General features: G+C 47.7%; 1 non-coding gene across 1 annotated transcript; it reads left to right on the plus strand.

Moving 5' to 3' along the window:
• Positions 1 to 22,221: 22,221 nt before the first annotated feature.
• On the plus strand, positions 22,222 to 22,294 carry Trnat-ugu (transfer RNA threonine (anticodon UGU)). Its single transcript has one exon. It is a non-coding gene; the product is annotated as a tRNA-Thr (tRNA).
• The last annotated feature ends 761 nt before the right edge of the window (positions 22,295 to 23,055 follow it).

Here is a 23,055-nt window from a genome sequence, read left to right on the forward strand (position 1 = left end):
CGGCTTGTGGTGGCTCCGTGCAGGCGTGTTGGCTACTAGGTAAATTTAGTAAGCGGCAACACTACACGTCAACAAAGGACACAGCTGTAGTTTGTGGGCCTGGAAAGTCTTGTGTGTTTCCGGCTGTAAAGAGTGGCGCCGTTCTTCCATATGGAAACAGTGGAGGTCTCACGGCCCACCACAGAAAGGGGAGACACAGTGATCATGACATTAAATATGTGGGGTAAATAAAAATAAAAAATTATTAAACAAATGAATAGTGATCATGGCAGAAAGAACAAAATCGGGTCATACAGGCATGTGTTGGGACAAGTCTCTTCATCTAGCCAATTTCAATGTTATAAAGCTTATTTCCGCCGCAGATTGCTCAAAGTAATTAATTGGGAAATTCCTCTTTAAGTTTGTGCCACTTTTGGCTGACGCATGCTGCATACTATTCGCAACATCAAAAAGGAAACTTTCTTGTCCCTGCCTGTCTAAAGGTCTTATATTCCACTTAGGAATAAATATCCGCGGTTCTTAACACTTCGCAGCTGCAATAATTGAGGATAAGTGTAGAGGCTTGGGCGTGTTGGTTATTGATCGTAACACAAGCACAGCACAAAAGATGGAGCCAAGACGCACACTGCGCTGACTTCGAACAAGTTTATCGACTATAACTTGTTGATACTCAGCGCCCTTAGTGTCTGTCTACCTTGGGCGTTGATAACTCGTTGTTGCACGTGTGAAATGACACTTCCTCGCAACTGTCATGAAAATGCAAAGTTATAATACGTTGTATTCGCTTGCGCGTCGATTCGAGCGTGCTTGGTGATTTTCTCAGCTTGGAATGCAGCCATTTGGCAACGTTTGTAGTGAATGGTTGGTTACTTTAAATTTATATCACGTTTTTTTTTTGTTTTCTCAGTCATGTTTTAGGTTAATTACCTGTGCATTATAAACGTGTTTGTTACCTTAATCGTACCGATTTCTTTCTAAATAGGGTCAGGTTACTTAGGAATATTTACGTTCACAAAACCTACTTTTAGTGTCGGCTTATAGATTTATCATGCTTATAGTTTGCCTGGATGTCCTACCGCGACTTTCGCTCAAGGAAGCCCACCACTGTTTGAAAAAGTCATGACTGCGTGTCGCTTCGTCTCCCGCTCCAGCGATGACAAAAACTCAGCCGACGAAGGACAACGGAGCTACGGCGCTATAAAGACTGATAGCGCAGTCTTCGGAGAATGTCTACGTCTTCCGCACAGTAAATTGTGTGTTCACTTGTAGCTGATTCGACGCTGTTTTCGACGGAGTGCCGGATATGCCCTGTCCGACAAAATCTGCGCCAGAAATTGAAGTTGTTCCCAGAGAACGATTGAGAGATCTCTGTCCACTGTATTATTATTATTTTTTGCTTTCACCTCCACGCTGGTCCTCGTTGACGCATTTGAGTCACGCGCTCTCTGTCTGTTCTTCCCGATGACATTCTTTTCTAAGTGCACTGCTCCCTGTGTGTTTTCTTCTTTGACCGAGCGGCGCAGTTCATTGCCCAACTTCATTCAATTACCCATGCTTGCCTTTATCGGCCATATTTTCCCCTCCACTGCTTCCTACATTTGTTCTTCGCTACTCGATTCTTTTCTTTGTATGTTATATGGTCATTTGTTATTTGGTTATTGTTTTATTATTTTTTTTTCGTTGTAGATTGTGCTACGCTGCCGAATTTCTGTCTTGTATAGAGAATTGATTCTTACTAAGGGTCGCTTATTGTGCTAACACTATCCTACAAAATTTGGTTTAGCCTGTAACAACGCCTTACTGCATTCTCTGAAGACAGAGCTTCGCACACTTCCTTTGTGCCATTGTATGTCTGTAAATACGAAGGTAAGAAACAAATCTTGTTTCTTAAGTCACTTCCACTCAGACGCACAGACAAGCGCAGTTCACGATATATTTCTCTCAATATATAAGTGGAGCTGTCAGTTCATAACAGCAACTTCTTCCACTTTTTTTTTGTTCCCTTACACCATGTCCTTTCATATATATGAAAAAACGGTGGCAATTCTGATGAACAATGAATTCCTCTTGCTTTTTTATAATTCCTGTTGAATATGTATTGTGTCTGACAGTCCCGAAAGAGGACCTTCTGTTAGATGGCTAGTACTCCTAGCCTCTAATTTCCTCAAATTAGTTGCATAATTTGATGATTTGCAGGCACTTTACGTTGCGCGTTACTGTAAGCGTCGGCTCGACATCCGCTGGGCACCTTCACACTTGAGAATATGCAGCTTAGACCCTTATCACCGGATATCTTCTGGGCGCTCACCGAATTGACCAACGTAATCGATAATGTGCCACAATCACGCAATTTTAATTTTAATCAGCACGTGTAAATCTTCTTGAAATGTAAATTGCAGGAACTTTCGGAAGCATCCATTTCCCACAGGGTTTCTTATGATTCGCTGCAAGTGCATTGCACCTCACTTGTCCTAACCCGTTCGTCAAAACTCGAGAGGGCAACGCACATCCGCTATTACGTTTCTCATCTCGGCACGATTCAAAGGTACGAAAAAAAATCGAAGTAGCAACAATCTTGCGTTTCAGAAGGTTGCGGGGCGCTAATTAAACGTCGCTGTCTACACTGGAAATCTGCAACCCTCCCCCCCCCCCTTTTTTTTTTTTCACCCGTAAAATCTGGATGGATCTCCAGCGTTCGTCGGCGTGCCGACAGACACGGTCACGGGGTAGGGGGTAGAGGCGCCGACTCGAAGGTGCCTGCCTGTTTCCAGCGCCGAAAGCACAAGAAGCGTCGCTGTTCTGGACGTCGGGCGTGGGCGACGACAAGGGCCCCCGCGGAGGGGTTAACACTCGTCGTAGTCGTCGGCACCGCAGTGCTATATTGGGACACCGATGGGGCCCTTCGCCTCACCCCCCCGCCGTCCGACCAATCCGTCGCTCCTTGAACGCCTTGCTCGCTCTTGCATCGTCGAGCAGAGGCCCTCGCGCGAGCGAGCATAAGGCACAGCTCGTGCACCCGCGAGATGCTTTGGCGGGAGACCCTCGCCACGAGCAGCTCAAGTTGAAGGACAGAGCGATCGCTCGCCCCTTTTTGTAGGCGAATGCGACGACGAGCCGCGTCGACTGGATATGCCGTGACTCTTTTTGGAGGTTCACAACTTTTGCGCAGACTTGTATTAAATAGACATAGACAAAGTAAGATACAAAGTAAATATTTGTGTTGGGTTCGATCGATATATAATTGGTCTGGGCCTCTGTTATTATTTTCTGCGTGCCAATATAAAACTTCAAAGGGTAGAAAATTGTCGCCGAAAGCTCCACGCTAATGCTCCTCAATTTTAATCGCCCTCGCCAGAACGGATGAGTTGACGTAGTTTCTACGTGGTCCTTCTCTCTGCCGCTCCTAGTGAATCGGGCACTGTTGAGGTCACGTGACAGGTACCAAAGTGCCAAATAGGTGGGCCTACTCTTATTTTACAGCGTAAGCTGTTATGGGCTCATTCCAATAGTCGATTCGGGTCGCGATGATGCCGCCGCCGCCACCCCATAACCGATATCGCCGGAAATGCGAAAAAAAGTACCCGCTCTCCGCCGGGATCGAGCCCAGGCCCGCTGCGTGGGAGTCGGATACTTTACCACTGAGCCCCGCAAGCGCTTGCTTTCAGGCAGCAGAAAAATTCTCTTTAGACGCGCCCTATAGGCAGGCGCGCAGGCGCAAACGACCCGAGCCTCGGTCAGTATGGTGGCGCCATCTAGTTAACATGCCTGCAACCGCCGCGTGCGACGAGATGCGATTCAGACGAGGCGCGCAATCAACGCTATCCCGATGTTGGATGTGCGCCACGTATTCTGGGTTAGAGCACTGCACGGGCTCGGGCTTACCCGAAAGCCCGGGCCCGGGCCGGGCCGGGTAGAACAGTTTTTTCACGAGCTCGGGCCGGGCTCGGGCACGGCGTGTGCTTTTTGACCCGGGCCCGGGCCGGGCTCGGGTTTTTTGACGCTGGTCCGGGCCGGGCTCGGGCTTTCTGGTGGTGTGCATGTAACGTGCAGCGAGTTATTCTCGGGCGTCTCAACTCTGAAAAACAATATGTTTCGGTCTCAGGCCGGGTTCGGGCCGGTTTCGAGTCGGGCTCAGGCCGGGCTCGGGCCTAAGGTAAAGGGGTGGCGGGCTGGGCCGGGCGGGTAACGTAGATTATTTCCGGACCCTGGCCGGGCCCGGGTCTCGCCATAAAAGTTTTGATCGGGCTCGGGCGGGCCACCCAACGTAAAAACGGGCCCGGGCCAGGCCCGGGCTGAAAAAATCGGCCCGTGCAGTGCTCTATTCTGGGTACCTCTTCTATTGTGCTCTATTCTGGGTACCGTTATGGTGTCTGCTCGCAAGGTACGAACCGCTGCTGAAGAAGCGAATCGTCGAGCTACGTGCGCGGCTACAACCAGGCATCATCGGGCTCAGCAGACTACTGTGCAGAGAACATTACAAGCCGCAGCTCGCCATCGACGCAGGGCGGACAGTTCAGATCGTTCTCGTCAAAATCGAGGCGAAGACACTTTGCCGCGAAGACCTTGTTGTGCTTGGTGCCGAAATTGGAGTTACTATTGCGCCGCTCAACCAGCTTACGCTGTGACTGTACTGCGTGCGCCGCGCAGGCATGTGACATTTTTTTTAATTTTAGTGTTAATTTCTCGCTTGCAAAGGTTGTGTTGTTGCTACGAATGATGAATTCCTTACTGCAGAAGTCTAATTCTTGCCACCTCCTATAGACTCCTGTCCTTGTGGGTGTGCAGCCTGTTGTACCTTGTATATATATATATACAAGGTATATACAAGGTATATAGCCTTGTATAGCCAATATATAATATATATATATATATATATATATATATACCTTGTATATAGCAGGGGAAGTCCTTTACTTTACAATATATTTAGTAGGCGCATATGCCGTATTTCTTAGCCACTGTCGTGTTGTCCCGGTATCGAAGGCGCATGCGCGAAGGAACGGAGAGTCTCCAGAATAGCGAAGTGTGCTTGGCTGCCAATTAACACCGAAGAGATGGGAAAGATGAAATCGTTGGTGGGGACAGATGTTTTTTTTTTTTGTGCACTTTTTGTGTGAAGTAAACATTATGATATTTAAAAGTATGGCTTTTTGGGCTAGTTGGTTAGATACATCAGAGGGGGTCATAGCGCAGTTGAAAGTTAGTGCTCGTCTTGTTCTCTCGTTCTTGTCCGTGCCCTTCTAGCGCTATGACCACCTCTAAAACATTATGATACCCGCCACAGACGACACAACATGCGCATTAAATTAACTTTATTAACTATGGCTGTCTCAATCTCGCGTCAGATATTCCGGTGCTCACCAGGTGGTCAGAATTAATACACAGCCTTTTCTCGTTGCACGAAGGTGTATATGTCTAGGCTGAAACACTCGTGGTCCGACCACAGAAACCCTCCGGCTGGAATAAACCTATCGAAAACCTATCGAAAACACGCGTCTCGTTTACTTAGTGCATACCAAAATTGGCTTGAGAGGTAACAAATGTATGAATAATACAACTGATAGGTCATGACGTCAATAACATCACATGCTTGTTAGTTACGTCACGATTAACGATAATAAAATGACGTGTGGCGCATACCCGCATTGGATGCGCGGGTATGAGCCAGGGACAAGAAAGAAAGAAAGAAAGAAAGAAAGAAAGAAAGAAAGAAAGAAAGAAAGAAAGAAAGAAAGAAAGAAAGAAAGAAATCACGTGTGGCTCATACCGGGGCCGCACGCTTCAGCTTCGCTGGTTTACCATCTGTATGCGCTTCATGGGCTGTGAATTTTTTTTTTTTTTTTTGTTATAGCCGTAAAATAAGGGCGTCACTTGTGGGACAATCAAAGGCCCTTAGGGGTCTCAAAAGGTTTAGAGCGTATAGCCAGGTCCACCGTGGTTGCTGCCTGAGGATTAGGTTGACATTTGGTGCGCATTCTGTTTACGTGTACTTTGTGAACTTTTACATCAAGGTAGCGATGCAGCCGTGTGCGTGGTAAGGAGAATTCATGCAAGCGCATTAAGGCTCCTTAATGCGCTTGCGTTCTCCTCAATTCCGCTTTTCTAAAACACTAGCTTGCGCCACGCTCTGCGGCGTTAGCGTTGTGCCGTACGCGAGTTCTAACGCAAAAATATTGCGCTTGACTACGCCTCTTACAGCTTCGGAAACCGCCTTTACTTTCTTCACGCCGGGCTCTCGTCTTGGTGCCTGCCAGCAACGGGTGGCAGTGAGAACGCGGAAACGAGCATTTCATGAAAAAGCATAACTGATTGTGCTGGGCCATTCAGTGAGGCGAAGCGCTGGTTTAGGAAGAAAGGAAGGCTGAAGGTAAACTTCTGGGCTGCCTTAGGGCAAGGGAGCACCGATGAAGCTTTTTTTTTTTTTTCCTCACGGAAGTTTCGGTGGGAATTTAGGGCGCAGGCTTCTTTGCCAAGCGTATCACCCCTGATGAAAGCCGAACGCCAGGCTGGGATCGACTTGTGCGCCCATTTGAACCAGTGGATGCCCGGCCGCGCTGGGAATCGAGCCCACAACCTCCCGCCGCCGAGGCGGGCGCTCTACAACTAGGCCACGGCTGAAGACGCCTCAGTAAGGAAATTGACGTAAGGTGCCCTAATCACAGTAAAGTCGTGCTTACTGAGGGAAGGGACATTTCAGAATTTGGACCCGGCTAGTTGCGTAAATATTATCAAAGAATTGCTTAAGTCTGTCAGCACGCTCGTACCTATACCAGCATTATACACCGCATCCGGTTGACGATGCCCCAAGCTTTTCTATGGCGTGTGACCCGGCCTCGCTAGGACCAAGTCGCTGATGTACCGTACCTCCTGTGTAAGCGGCAGCTTTCACGGAGTCCCACGTACAAGCGTAGAGCCGCGTGCGAAATCGCGTTATTTGCGGCGAGTCGCGGAGGAATGCCTGGCGAACGTGGCTAAGAGGCAGAAAACAGAATTTGCACGCTTCTCCACGAAAATGCGAGGCACCGGCGGAAACGGGCTCCGCAACGGATTGCACGCCGCCTGACGGTGTGCTTGCATCCCGCCGCGGCCACCAGCACCACAAGGAAGACGAGGAAGATAGATTTGAGGACGGGCTTGACGCTGTCGCCGAGAAAAAAGAAAGAAACGACGCGAGCGAGGTTTCTGCGATGGCACCGGCTGCTCCTGAGAGCGTGGGAACGGTGAAAATTAGTAATGGTGTCATTGGCGCATATACACGCGTGGGTGGAAATGCGAACGCACGCCCTTGGTGTGTACAACTCGTGATGCGCAGATGTCAGTGAGCCGCGAGACTCAATCGCCGCAATCGCTCAGTTGTTATGGCTGTTGAGCACCAATGCTCGTATTCAGAGAAAGCTCTTACGCTAAGAATTGCTCGTAAGAGTAAATTTGTGCCAAATCCCGATGCTGAACATAATATTAGCGAAGGCGGCTGGCCCATGGCAAAGAAAACTAACGAAAAGAAAGCTTTGTGAGTTCGGGGCCAGGTATAAAAGGTTCGATGTTTGGCTGTTCGATGTTTTGAGGGTGAAATTCAAAATCGCTCCTCTAGCTATCTTTGGGCACAGATTAAAGAACGGGCCCAGGTACTCGAAATTATTGGTTAACCCTCCTCCACTATATCCACCACCGCATAGTTTGGGAATGCTAAACCTCCCAATTTTCACCTGAAAGATACTTGAGCAACGTGGTCACAAGGTTTATTAGTAAGGCTATGCTGAAGAAAAAAAATTAGAAAAAGCAAAGAAACTTGCGCTTACATCACGTGGCATAAGCAGTAGAGTTTTCGCTAGCAAATTAGTCGAGCGAACCATTCTTCCACGCTGCGGATGCCAATGAGGCTTTTGCGAAATTGAGATGGCCTCCACCATCGCGGATGAATGGAGGCACAGAGGCGACCTTCATCTCCCTAGCGAGATGTCGGGAGCTTGGCCTGGTAATACAAGCTCGCTTTTGCTGATTTAAAATTGCGTCCTTGTTCGACGGAGGAGCGGATTTCACTCAGTAGGGAGGCTGGATAATCAAGGGCGGCATTTCAATTCTACAAAGAGACGAGTACAGCAGAGCAACATAGTCTGCCTCATGCATGTACACGCAGTCAGGGAAGCGGTACACCCTTTGCTCTGTGCCCGCCTGACTACGCACACGCACCGGCAATTCGGCCCGCTTTGGGCGTCGCGACGTGAATGAAAAGCTCAGTGAAGCGAACGGGAGCACAATCTGTCTGGACCCCTGCTGCTGCTGGCGCGAGGCACCACGTGACGCGCACGTGTCGGGGCAGTCGGAAGTGCGGTGACGTCAGCTGTCCCGTTTCGGGGTAGGGGGGCTTAGTTTGGGAAAGCGTCCTGGAACACACCCCCTCCTGCCGCCCCAATGACGACGGTGTTGGGGGACAATGGAGCCCTGTCCTTGGCAGTGTAGCCGCGCGCGCATAATTGGCACGCTCTTCGACGGCAAAGGCAGCCGCCACCGCTACTTGCTAAAATCTGCGAAGTAAGCCGAAACGGCCGGGTTGTAGCATAGCACGTGCTGCGTGAATCATTTAGACGACGCGTGGCGTCTCTGCTGTCGATGGGTTCACTGTGACGTCACCGATCCCCGTGACGCCTACAACGGCCTCGCACGGCAGAAGGGTCCGGCGGTTTAGCTTTCGCTTTTTCCGTACTCTGGGGAGCTGACCCGCGCGTCTCCTCCGTTGGTTATCGGAGCGAAATGGGCTTCCAAGCTGCGCTTGTTGTGTCGAAAATGGCCCATTACGCATGCGCCCGTGGAGGAAAAGGAACGGGAGCGGCGAGAAGCAAAATCAAGAGTATGCAAACAAGAGAAGAAGAGAGTAGTATGGAGGGAGTCGATAAGGCCATCATTATTATACGTTCTCATCAGCTGCTGCACGAAGCTGCCATTGGCGAAGGGGAGCTGGAAGATTTATGGCGAGCGGGTGACATCATATCCGTCTGGGACAAAGCTCTCGGTCGGGCCTTGTTTGGACAGTGAGCTAGGACGGCGGCATATCGCGAATATAAAGTCGTCGTTGACGGAGGAATACGCACTGATAGCGCGGTGCGCTGTCTCCCCGTTAGTCAGTAATAAAAACAAAAATGCGCATTTTTTTAAACACGCAGGTAAATAAACGCTAAGTATACGTCGCTGGCGATCTCAAGTCATTTCTCTTATGCGAGAAAATAGAATATTTCGTTGCGGACGACTCCGATCCTTTGATCACGTCGGCGTCATTCAATAAAAGCCACGGGTTTTTGCATAGTGAAACCACTGCATATTCAGTTTACTAAAATGAGACGTGGGTGCCTAAATCTTCCATGATAGATGCCCAATCTACACGAGCCATGTGGAGAACCACGTGCAAAGGGTTTGATGCGATTAGCATAATTTATAGGATTAAAGCTAATGCTAGTACACTGGCGTTAGTGTACGAATTAATTTTGAATGCCCGTGGTTTCTTAACGTGCCCCAAATACATGGTACACAAGCGCTCTTGCATTCCATCCCCTGTCACAAACGGACGGGATTGAACCCACGACCTCGAGCTCAGAAGCGCCACTGCATACCCACCATGATACAGTGGCGGATAAGTAGATACTTTACTTAACATAAATGTAGTAACATTTGCAGATTTCCGCAGAACATATTGGTGTCATTGTGGTATCGTAAACAATATTTGGCCTATAAGCACAATCATATTGCTGATAACGTAGCGGTGCAGTGATTCTCAAGCCATGCTTTTAGGCAATCGCAAGGTTTTTCTCTCTTAACTCTTCATTACAGCATCTCCTTCTTGCACACAAAATTGGTGCGTGCAAAGTGCTGCAGTCCAACAAACAGATACTATAAATTCTCCCAGTTTCCTATTATTTAAGCGCGCAGCCCGTCGCGAATAGTTGAAGCCGGGAATTCGGGACGGCAAAGAGCGATTTAAAATCCGGGACGCGGTGTGGTCATGCATATTAAACTCGCGCGCGTGGCGCCATCGCCAACATCTGGCGTCCGTATACACCGGCAGCAAATCAGCTCGCGGAGCAAGCCATACATTTATTCCTAATGGCTGCCTTTAGTTTAGCTCCGCATGCCGTCAACGGAGGTGGTGGTCGCTAAACGGATGGAGTCGGCTGGCTCTCTGTGCCAAACCGCGCTGTCTAAAAGTCCAATTGGGAAGAATCACACACGTGACTCATGGGCTGCGACGTGGCGTTCGTGCAGTTCCTGACTCGGTGTTAGGACCCAGTGCGGAGGGATGCAGGGAGGGTGGGGACGTAAGTAGTTGACAGCGTGAGCGACGGTGACGCAGCACTTCAATTTACAATTATAAAGAAGAAAAAGTAAAATGAGGGGTAAGAAGAGTTAGTCGCAGAATATACAGGAAGTGCTTCAGCACGGGACTCTGATAGAGGCAGCCACTGGTGTAGGCGGGTTTTGTGTTGTGCATTGAAGTTACCTTTAGGGCACAGATTGATGCGCTAAACTTGCACGTTGAGACGAGAGCTCTGTGAGGAACATCTGCGAAAGCCGCATAATATAGTTTTTCGTCGCTGAGTCCGCCTTGCGATAATGTTCTTAGCCCTCATTTTGTTACTTCCTGAATGTAATTTGCGAAAATGTTATTACCCCTAATCTTCTGTTTGTATCGGCACTGATAAAGTTTGGCAATCTGCATAGGTCCCAGCAGCTTTCGCGATAGTGTTTGCTTCCAAAGCGTACATGCGTATGGGCGTGTTTATGGTCACATGTGTTTTGTGCGTAATATGTGTGAGTGCGTGCGCAAGGACAAACTATGCCGTTGCGACATTACACAACGGCATTACAATGGGTAAAAAGTTATTCTTGTTATTGTGATATAAAACGGCGGAGCCTCGTAAAATCCAAAGATTACGTTTTCATTACTTTATTTTCTTTGTCTCTCTCTCTATATATCCCTCTCTCTCTGCATAACCACGCTAAAAGCGCACTTGACAGAGTCACAGAGGGCGTTCTCATATCATCTGACGTGGTTCGTGTGGTTTCCATTGCTTCGTTTTTTTTTTTCACTCTGTATTCCCGCCATCCCGCTTTTTGACGTCCTAATCCGGAAGATTAAACCGCTTCTGCAGATTTTAGCCCGAGGGAAAGAATCCCTGCGGGTATGATATGCATTCAATGTTTGCGGTAGGGCTTTTCAAGACCATTTTCCCGATTACGTTACCGCGGGGTCTCTCTCGTGTTTCCCTTTGTCACGTGCCACCAATGTGCAATTTATACCATTGCGCTCGCGAAACATTCACGAGGACGCCCATTGTTATGACGAATGCGTGCAAGCTGATGGCGAGAGTCAACTCGGCATTGCTCTTAACATGGGCAGAAACGCAGTGTATGCAAAAAAAGAAAATGATTGCTCATCCACTCACCGTAAATCTTGTATGCCTTTTGACGGACTAAGCCCTGACGCAAGATTCAAATCGGCTGGCCTGACAAAGAATGAAAACAATCAATGGTTGTTAGACAGCATAGAAATGTCGCAGGAAATGTAATGCACTACCGTCCTGTCGTTGCCTGTCAGGCCATAGACCCTGAAACCATTAAAGCGTAAAAATATCTGACGCGTAAGCTTGCCCGGATTTAAAAAGTGTGAAGGTTATCTCCGAAAGTGTACATCAGCTGCTGCATTATCTTGTACATTCATAGCCGAGATTTTGCCTTCGAATGCCAGAAGAGAAATGTGATGCAAAAGACAACAAAACCATCGACGTGACCTATACAGATTAAACTGCACACATGTTTAGACTTGGGTACGTTTCCCATGAAATATGAACATAAAAATATACACGCAACTGTGAGAACGCCTCAGTAACCGATATGACTTATGAATTTACGTTAAAGGAAGCTTTAATGGCTCATACAAGCATTTTGATGCGCCTCCGCATTTCGATGGTGCGGTTGGGATTGAACCCGCGACCTCGAGCTCAGCAGTGCAACTCCGTAGCCACCCAGCTACCGCGGAGGGTAAGATTGAAGGTTTGTATACCTGTTGCGTCAAAGTGGCACATACACATACTGAAGTACTGGCCAAGAATGGACACACGCTCGTGGAGTGCCACACACGAAAAGGGTAAATCAAAGAAAATCGAGCAAATCAAAGAATTTGTCGGATATAACGCGTTATTCTACTAAGAGGTCGGGGTGATTTAGAGCTGTATGCCAATGAGCCGACGTTATACTCGTACGTCAAGATTTACGAATATTTTTATCGAGCAGAATAGAAGTTCGCTTACTGGCAGAAGTTACCGGTCGAAATACAGAGGTTATATCAGATTGTTTGGTGGTAACTTGCCCTTGGGGCGAATATAACCTTCGTATGTATATGCACAAACACATCCACGGTAGCTATCCAGAGCCAGCAGCAGCAGCCATGACAGACCCGGTAGGATAGGTAAGGAACGCTTCGCTTGATTATCCGCACTCCTTGCGCCCTCGAACAGCAGCGTATACGAGCACCTCAGCACCGATATCATTGAATCATTTTGCATCAGTCTGTCTGTCCCGAGTTCACGGCATCTCTTGCGGTAACGACAGGCTTACCGCATTTTCTCGCTGCCAGTTCTATAGGTTGCTTCGACGCGGTCGCTCTCGGCCACGCCAGCCACCGCAAGCTTCACTCAGAACAAGGGGTGCGTCAAGAGGAGAGTGAGCGTGAAAGAGATAGAAGGAAGGAGAGGAGGCTGGACGGCCATTTATTTCAATAGGAAGGAAGACGACTGTGCTAATGGCTCACCAGCCACTCGGATACAGCTATTTGTCTTGGGCCTCCGCTGCTGCTACGGCAGCTCGGTTTGAGAGCAGCTCTACCAGTGAACGTCTCTCGGGAGGGATTCAGAGCCGCAGCCGTCTCTTTCCTTTTTCTTTTTTACCCATCTCAGTGCTGTTCTATACCTGCAGCCGGTGCCATCAGTCCATATTAAACAGTGTCATTATTCTTTCGTGAATGTTGATGTTTGATTACACTGTTTTCACCAACGCCTTTGGCACCCTTGGTATGATGGTGTACTTACCCACCACGTTGGTGCGGTAACTAAAGCGTTCCGATCTAAAAACAGAGACGGATATTATTCTAAAGAAAAAAAAAGCGCATTCGCTGTCTCACTTATGGCGTACACCTCAACCACACTGTGGGAAAGGGGGTGGAAGGAGAAGAAATAGAGAGAAAGATGTGCAAGGAATCCATCGCAGTGCCAAGACGCAGCCATTCTGATGCTGAACACACTGCAGATTGCGAGGTTGATGCCTGACCCCAACAACCGCATTTCGATGGGGCGGTACGCAAAAAAAATATTTAAAAAATATAAAATAAAACAAAAATAAAAGAAAGCTCGTGCGCCAAGCATTAGGCGCAGGTTAACACCTACCTGTTGTAAACCGTTGGTGATACCAAATTAATCCCAAGCACTCCAACCCATGCAGCCTCGTTTCAAAGCCCTCGTATTGCTTCGCGGTGTTAGACTCGCTCAATCATATTGCACTCGTTTGGATGTTATGCCTCTATGATAATCTTCACGCGTTTGAAATGGCACATGGGAACTTGCAAGAAAGCACACTGTGTGGTCGATTGATTGATTCACTGATTTTAGCGTCGCAAAGCAACACGAGTATGTGAGACGCCATAGTGAAAAGGACGCCGGTATGATGTCGGCCACCCGAGGTTCCTTAAAGCGCGTCTAGACCAGAGGAAACAAGCGTTTTTGACTTTGTCGACGTCAAAACGCTCTTACAGCGGCTGGGAATCGCGCCCGCGATCTCGCGCTCAGCTACAGAACGCCTCAGCCACCGAACCACCACGGCGGGCGGGTTACAGTGCGTGGTAAAATCGCGGAATAGACTGAGCTTGCATATAAGAAATTCTGCGCTAACCACTTCTTTTTCAATGCAGAACTTCCGCAAAAATGCTTAATTCATTGGCCGTCACTGTTCAATGCTCCACTTGTGCATTCTTTGTCTGTATTATCAGTGTTCGCAGGCACCGACGTGCTAGACTTCACGTCTAGGAGGACGCGCGCGGACTTCACGGCAGTGTCAGTAGATGGCGCCGCGTGTTCTTAGGAAAGCGTGAAAGAAGAGTCCCGCGTCAGTGCACGCCTCATACGTGATTGGTGGCAATACGTGGCGTCGCTCTGTTGATTCAATGCTAACGCATTACCGCGACGACAGTCATCGCGTGAGATGGATTCTGCCTCAGTCTCTTGGTACTAATATTGCTGGAGGAACATCTAGCCCTACAATCGTTTAATCAGAGCATGATTCATGGCTAGTACATGGACTCTTATACAGTTTACTCCTAGGAAATACACGCACATTCTTAGAAAGTAGATCGCAGCGGCATTTCTTGTGCTTCGGTGTCCACCCGTGTTTAGTTCTATTGTAGGCCCTAATGTTTCTGTCAAGGAATTAGATACTTCGCGTTCAGAATTCATGTCCTCGTCCAGTTCCCTTCTCCTAATTAAGTTTCGGCCCTTTACCAGCTTGTGTTTTCTTTCATTTCGAGGGTGCTTGGTAAGAAACGGCAGCACAATGCCTACTTTTAAGTTTATCGTCATTAGCATTCTCGGGATAATTCACGCCCTTTCTGATATGTTAGTTTCTGTGTTCTAACCGCATTCCCGGAAATTTTAGTCACTGCGTCGTCAATCCTCATGGGTTGAGTGTACTCAGAAAACCGTAATCGAATCTAACAGAGTATGTGAGACTGGGTAGATGGCGCTCTTCAATGAACCTCTTTCACGCAAACTTTGACGCAAGGTGCGGGGCGTAGTAAAACCCGCGTCATACAAACTCAGATAATCTAGTTTGAATATATTCGCCCTCTCTGGATACGCCGGCACCGCAGCGTGGATTATTTCTCCGAAGCCGTAAAGTGGTGATGTGTTCCCGCACCATGCCATATTCGCATTGTTTAAGCGCTCTTCAGAATTGCGGGAAACAATTGAGAGGCAAAAAATTAACCACATGTTCAATGTGTCACAATCCGAAAATTGTGCAATACCGGCGCAGTTAAGCGTGCGAAATTTTCCGAATGACAAGAACAAATAAATTCTAGGGTCTTTAGGTGCCAAACCAAGGTATGATTATGAAGGACGCCGTAGAGGTGGGGCTGCGGATGAATTTTTACCCCCTGGAGTTACTTTAACGTGTACCCAATACGCGGTACATGGGCGTTTTTGCATTTCATCCACATCGACATGCGGCCGCAGCAGCCGGGATCTGACCCAGCGACCGCGTGCGTAGCAACACATTGCCATAGTCGCTAAAGAACCACGACGGGTGATAGGAAGCGAACGAAGTTGTTGTCAATAATGTTGCGGTTGGGAAGATTGGAAAAAGCTCTGTAACATGGCTATTTCGCAAAAGCACCCTCTTGTATGTGAAAACACTAATCGCAGGCATCGATGGCAGAAACAGTGCGTGCTGGCACAGTTGATCACCTCGTGCCTATCTTCTTACTTGGCACATCTGAACTGGACCCGTAGTCAAAATAAAGTATTTCCGCTAGAGCAATTGTTCCAGCCGATGCCTGGCAGTCGTGATGTCGGATATATTACCAGCAGAGGCATGGGAGCCAGCAGTAACCACCACTTATATGAACGAAACACTTTGTGACTTCGGCCCGTGTTTGTATAAGTTTATGAATCTAAAAAACAAAAAAAAAAACATTGGAAAACTAAACGGACGCAGTGAGACATGCCTCTCGTACTGAATACACGTTACGTTTATTTTAGGTAGCAACATGACTGCGAATGCAAGCCTCTTTAGACCGTTATTTATTAGCACTGGTTATACAGGGTGTTTCAGCGAACACTTTCAAAAATTCCTAAAGTTTACCTGTGGCAGATAGCCCAATTCTAGTTGATGAGCCGATCTACTCGAAGCAGCGGACATTACTTGCGCAAAAAATTGAAATGCATATTCGACTAATAAATAAAAATGCACTAATTAAGTTTTTAACTTATTACCTGATGGCCCATATTGTAATCTACAAATTGTAGCCGTAGAGTTCGCAAGACGGATCCACTTGGAACGAATTCTCGGGATGACACCAGTTTCGTGATATTAATTCCCGAACTTTACGGAGAAATGCAATGGCGTTTCAGTTAATTTTGTGCTTCAATGCATAAAGCGACATTTTGTTAAGAAACTAACTGGAACGCCAATGAATTTCTTCGCAAAGTTCGGGAATTAATATCTCGAAAGCGGTGTCATCCCGGGAATTCGTTCCAAGTGGATCCGCCTTGCGAAGTCCACGGCTACAATTTGTAGATTACAATATGGGGCATCAGGTAACTAGTTAAAAACTTCATTAGTGAATTTTTATTAATTAGTCGATTATGGATTTCAATTGTTGGCGCAAGTAATGTCCCCCGCTTCGAGTAGACCAGCGCATTAACTAGAATTGGGCTATCTGCCACAGGCAACCTTAAAAAAATTTTGAAAGTGTTCGCTGAAACACCCTGTATATGTGCTGCAAAGTGCCTCAAGTAACTGTAAAGGGTGACTAATAATTCTTACACAAACAACTGCGACATTTTTTGTTGTTGTCTGAAGTCACGTATGTTTAGTAATTGAACGAAGAGCTTCTTAGTTCATGAATCCAGGCCGTAAATCACATAAGATTAAGCCTGCAGCAGTCAGTGTGGCTGTTTTCTAAGTAGTGCTATACCGCTCTACGGATCTTGTACGCGCGCGAAGGCAAATTACAGAGAGAATATTCAAGAAGAAAAGCGGGTACCGGAAAAAGTGCATCTAGCTACAATGGGCGATGTTAGACCCACGTCTCTTGTAGCTATCTGACACAGCAGAAATCAGTTGGAGAAAAAAGTGAACAAAGAATGTTTAAGTTTCTTCTAAGGACGCAACAGCATCTATATATACATCTGTCTTCAGCTCTGAGATAGCACATTTCTTGCTTGCATTGGGCGAGGCAACGCGAAATTGCATTCACAATTCGAAAACGCCGGAAACAAGAAAAGAAGCAAAGTTCTTACGTTTCTTTGACCTTGCACGTCATGTTTAGTCCAACGTAACGATCTTGTCAGCGGAAACAGCTTGAAAACTGTGTGCGAGCACTTCCGAAACCTGTCAACTTCATGTAATTGATGGCGGGCGTGGTGTACAGTGTACACTGAGCCTTGAGTGAATACTTTTCTGCACTACACGCCAATGTAAGGTTAGCCTCGCATTTACATCTCGTTACTGGGCGTTTTCACTCGAAGCATGCGACAGCCTTAGTATAACTTTTTTTTATAATTATTACTTCGTGAAGCTAACAACTCGAGAGATCCTGGTGTCTGCTGCCACCTCGCCCCGGATGCAAGCCAAAAAAGGTCGCGACGCCAACGCGCCTCGAAAAACTTGCCACATTGTTCCACTACCATACGTCAGCGCAAACCAAAGCGCGTGCAGCTTAATTTTTCAGTTTCCTTTCACGCACAAAGTTTTGAGTGGGAGAATCTGAATAAACAACAATCTTGTTGCGCTCTCTGTGACAGCTTCCTTCCTTTTTTTTCTTTCTTTTTTTTTACGAACTGATATAGACACTGTGCCCGAGACGATGGGGTCTGTAGTAGAGCAATAACAAGCTGCACCGAAAGTGTACTACGAAAAGTGAGATATGGATGTCTAAAGAAGTCGGTAGACTATCTCCAAAGGCTGCACTTGTCCGGACGTCTCTCTCGCCGTCGACCTCTACGGTGTAGCCCGCCCCACAGTGTGTCTCTTTTGAAGATGCGCACACAAAAAAGTTCACTCCAGGAACACGCCGAGTGTACACATAGCACACCGCCCTCCGGCCTCGTCCTCCGCTGCAGCTTCCGGTTCTTCCCGGACTTCCGTTCCCTTCTCTATGCACGGCTGCTGTCCCACAATTCCTTTCTTACACCGATAGCGACGGGTGGCCGTCACATTCTTTGCCATTCTTCCGCAACGCCCTCTACCGTCCCGCGGTCTCTGTTTCGCCCGTTTTTGTTTTTTCTGCTTCCCTCGAAGCCTCTTCGCCGTCCAGCCCCCTCCCTGGTCCTTCATATGACGTCTTGCTATGCATGTCTGAGACCACGGCGCACTGCTTTGCACTTAGGCACGGGGCTGGTAGCAGCAAAGAAGCCGTAGTCGAGTTCCTCGAACTTCGTCTTCCTCGGCTTGGCGCGCACTTTCTTTACCGTGCTTGCTCTCTTTGTCGCTTGCTCTTGGGCCTCTCATCGTATGCGCTGGATGCGGATGGTGGCGGCAGCGTCGGTGCTGGAGGGCCTGAACTTCGTCTCGTCGCCCCCGTGCTTGCGTAAACACGAGTGCGAGCACACGCGCGGGCCGAGCACTTTTGCTCCTCGTCTTTCCACTGACACTCTCGCTTTCGACGTGTGCGCCGGGGACTGCTCTTCTTTCGGTATCACGAGAGGCCAGCTTCTTTTTTTTTCGTGTAGTTCCTGGCTCGCGCCGTCCACACACGAAAGCGCTTTGCCCGACTGTGTACATATGCAAGCAGGTCCCACTTAGGACGCATGTATACGCACGCAGCCCTGTTTGTCCTGCTTGCGTCCAGTGGCGTCGCGCGTTTCGCTCTTGTTCTTCGAGCTTCCCGCTTACAAAGGCGAACGCGAAGATGTCTCAAGACGTTGCGAACGTCGGACCTGTCAATCATCGAGCATTAGGCCCTCGTCTCTCTATCAAGGAATCGAGTTTCCGTCTAATAGCGGACTTGAACTTCTGTCGAAGAAAATCATGATGGTCAGGATATTTTGGTGCCTATATTTAAGCTGCATCGCCTACGCTTTTCTCAGAACCAAAAAAAAATTATTAACCCAGTTCACCCACACAAATTTACTTAAGTTTGCGCAAAGCTAATGGGTGTGCCGCTTATCTTTTTTTTCCTTTGTCACTGCCGTACGACCAGCGCGGTTCATCTTCTTTCAGAGCCCAAAAAACGCAGCGAACAATCTGTGTTGTTCAACAGCACTTCGAGGTTAGGTAAAATGTTAACTCGCTTTGAAATGCAAGAAGTGTGCTTAGACACTTCACCGTCAACATTAAAGCGCACTGTTAAAGCAACCTCCATAAAGGAAAAAGCAGGGAAAGAGGCCATTAGCACATTTAAAGCTAACAGCTGACCTGATTGTTCTTGTTATGCATCGTGAGACATAAATTTAACATACATCACAAGAAATTACCCTAATCAGTATGTTGATAACTACGGCGTCAGGTGGCATACGAAAATATGCAAAACTTAAACCCTGTTGCCATCCCCTGCTGATGAATTTTTCCTTTCACCTCATGTGGACCTCATTTAGGCTGTATGAGAATCAGCCAAGACCTCAGTACCAGTACAGGTGCTACAGCAATTTATGTCATCAGCTTCACTGTTATCCTTCGACGCTGAAACATGTATTTGCAAAAGTTAACGTGATAGACGTGCACATTTAATGAGCCTTAAGACTGGCCTCAAAACATATGTTGGCGTATAGGCTGTCATTCGTCTGCCTACTTGTTTTCTTGTGTCTCTTTGTAATAGTTTGGCTTGGTTAGCTCTTGTTAAATATATATGCATGCGCACCTGCATGGGTAGATCTCCCCCTGAAAGCTGCTTTCTTCTTTTCTAAGGGTATCCCAGCTGCGCATCACTACTGACCTCTTATTAAAACATTTACTACTATGATAGCTAAATTTCTTTGGACTACTTTCACCCCGGGCCACACTGCTCACCACAAGCTAACTATAGTACGCGCAACCACGCCCGGCGGCTCAGAAAGCATGTATGACCACTGAAAAAGAGAGCGATATCGGAAACTCAGCTATAAAAGACGCCAGAAGTGCGACTAACCGTCTCATCTTATTAACAGTTTCGCGGGGCGCCCTAGCTGATTCGCCTCCCCTCTTCTTTGTCGTACCAGGCACGACAAGATTCGAAGCCCGTGGTACTTCTGGGGGGGGGGGGGGGGGAGGGGAGGGGTACCATCACCGGGCGCTGCTTTCCCATCGAGAACCAGCGCCTCTTGACTGAACAGTGCCGAGTGAATTGTGTGTGTGTGCCATCGCCGGCCCTTCTCCCTCAGCAATCGTTAGCAGAAGCAGCAGCAGCAGCAGCGGCACCAGCACTTGTCGAGGTCCACTCGACGTGTTTGCTTCGCTCTCAACGCGGCCTGTCCTCTCGGTCACTTCGACATTCGCAGCCGTGTCCTCCGCGGACAGGCGCGCTGTTTATTTCTTCGGAGAGTCCTTTTTTTCTCTCCCTCGGGCCAAGACGAAGCAGCCTCTCGAACACGTTGGCTGCCTGTCATCGTCATATTCTTGCTCTTGTGTCTGTGTGGGCCTCGAGCCACGCCGTGGTGGCGTCTTTATTTCTAGCCAATGTGGTATAGTGTCCTCGACAAGTATCCAAACACGGTCTGTTCGTGAAGCGGGACTGACTTCCGCCTTCTTTGCAGCACTCCTTTTTTCTTGTCGCACTTCTCACCTTATAGCTACACAGTTTCCATCGCTTTTCCCCGTGGGCAGGGACGAAATCCAGAGGAAGGATTGGTTGGTGCTAACGCATTTCTGCCGTTTCGACTGATTCGCTGTAATTATTTTGATTTCTTCCATCGTGGCGTGGCGTTGTATTTTGGTGTTCTTTCGCATTGATAAATCAAAGTGATGCACTTCAATTAATTGATTAGTAAAACCGTGGATAGCAAGCTCGTTGTCCAGGCTACACGAGCACTTGGAAAGGAAGTCCTTGGCTAATTTTTAACCGTACGACAACCGTCCGCTAAAAGCTGGCAACTATTCCCACCCTCGGGCAGTTTCAATTTCTCTGGGTGCCTAAAATATTGACAGCGTTGTTACGGAAGTGCATTCATTGCTACGCTTGAAAGTTACTGAAGGGTGGTCGATACATTCACACTAAATGAATTCATTCAATTATCTATTTCATTAATGATACTAATCATAGTTTTCTATTATTTCAGGAACTTTTTCACCAATATTGGATTATCGAATAATTGACAGTGCCCAATGAACTTACACTGAATTTCGAGATTAGTACTTCTTCCCTTATCACCGTAATCATAATCATCGTCGTCATATTAATGTGCGATGCAGACGATTGTCTCTCCCAGTGGTATCAGGTCACCTATCTTGCGTACAGTTCTATTCCTGACTATATCCCAATCTCATCACGTCAACTGGTCATCTGCTGTCTTCTAATGCTTTTCGCTTTCCTTGGTTACCCCGTTCTTTTACTATAATATACCAGTGGGTATCCGCGTTACGTATCAGGGGCCTCATTCACAAAGCTTTTCTTTCATAAGTGCTTTTTGTCATTCGCCGGCGGCCTTCACTAATAATATGTCCTGTATCGCGATTTGGCTGGAACTTTATCTTGCGGAAATTGATAGCGTAAGAGCTATTTTTTTGTGAAGACGGGCCCACATGAACTGCCCAACGTCGCAAAGCGCTTAACGTCCGCTCCAATATCAAACAGTGCTGTCTTGCATTTCTTTTTACTTCTTCACGCACCAGTCTTTGCGGGCCGTTTCGGGAATTCACGAACACGAGCTCGCCCAACTTTCGATACCACTTGCAATATCAGCCAAAAGCGCTTCCCTTCTAATCTGCAATGTTGGGAAGCACGGCTTCGGAGTGCAGCTCTAATGTGGGTGCCATCCCTCCCAGTGTGACGAACCCTCGACAGCGTGTTTCTCCGATAGCGGGATGAAGACTGATTCAGTTGGTGAAATAGTCCGTAGGCTCAGCGTCTGTTGAAAAAAAAAAATATTGCTTCCTGTAAAAGGAGACAAGGCGTACTTCTTTACAATCTACGCGACAGCTTCGGTATGTCATTAGCCTTACATGTGCTATTTCAACCGAAATTAGTTGCCGATACCATCAGACGTTACACGTGACTGGAGTAAAACTTGTTTATGGTTGTTGCGATGCCAACAGGTAATTGGAATAACAATCCGGTAGTCAAATAATATTATATGACTCGACAAGGTCGGATGAATGAAGCGCGACTGCACGCGTGTGAAGATTTATCATATATATATATATATATATATATATATATATATATATATATATATATATATATATTTGGGAGTGGTGGCGTCGGCTAACACTCCCAAGATTAGTTTGTAGTTGTAAAACATAAATAGCCCAGAAAGTGGAGGAGAAATCGGTGCCGCGGTAGCTCAATTGGTAAGAGCGTCGCACGTGTAATGCGAAGACGTGGGATCGTTCCCCACCTGCGGCACGTTTTTTTTTTTCATACACTTTCATTTCCATTAATTTAGCATTTGTGTCATTCAATTAATAAGTACAAGTAATTTCCCCTATGCTTTCTTTGGTGTCTGTGTTTGTTGGCTTCTTATGATAGGACTAATATATATATATATATATATATAGAGAGAGAGAGAGAGAGAGAGTGTCGCAGCTATCACGCCGCACGATTAAAAAATTACTCCATCTCCCGCTAAAGGGAACCATGTGTGCATGCGAAGCAGCGGGGAGATGGTTAGCTTGAGCGGGAGATGGTTTCGCGGCAGCGGCCCGAGCGCTCATCGCGGCGCTGCACAGGAGAGAGAATGAGGCGCGCGCGCTCTGTCATTTTCATAGCGCGGAACTACCGTGGCGCCCCCAGCGGAGTATGCAGCTGTCGCACTACCTGTCGTGCGCGCCGCTCCGGATTCCTAGAGGAGAGAAAGGGGGGAGCGTAGGAGAGGAGAGAGAGGGGAAGGGGACGCGCATGCGCTGTGGGGGTGTGGCACACGGGCGCCGCTCCGTACAGTAGAGGATTCCTAGAGGAGAAAAAAGGGGGAGCGTAGGAGAGAGAGGGCGAGGGGACGCGCATCCGCTGTGGGGGTGTGGGACGTCGCGGGACGAAGGAGGGATGGACTGAGCCCCCGCCATAAGCTGCTTCGCATCTAAATAAAGAGGAACGGCGTTACGCGAAGCAAACCTATATAGTGCGTATTGTTTCCAGTACGGTGGAGTAGCCACCAGTAATTTTTTTCT

This window comes from Dermacentor silvarum, chromosome 6, assembly GCF_013339745.2.
Source record: "Dermacentor silvarum isolate Dsil-2018 chromosome 6, BIME_Dsil_1.4, whole genome shotgun sequence".
Lineage (NCBI taxonomy): Eukaryota > Metazoa > Arthropoda > Arachnida > Ixodida > Ixodidae > Dermacentor > Dermacentor silvarum.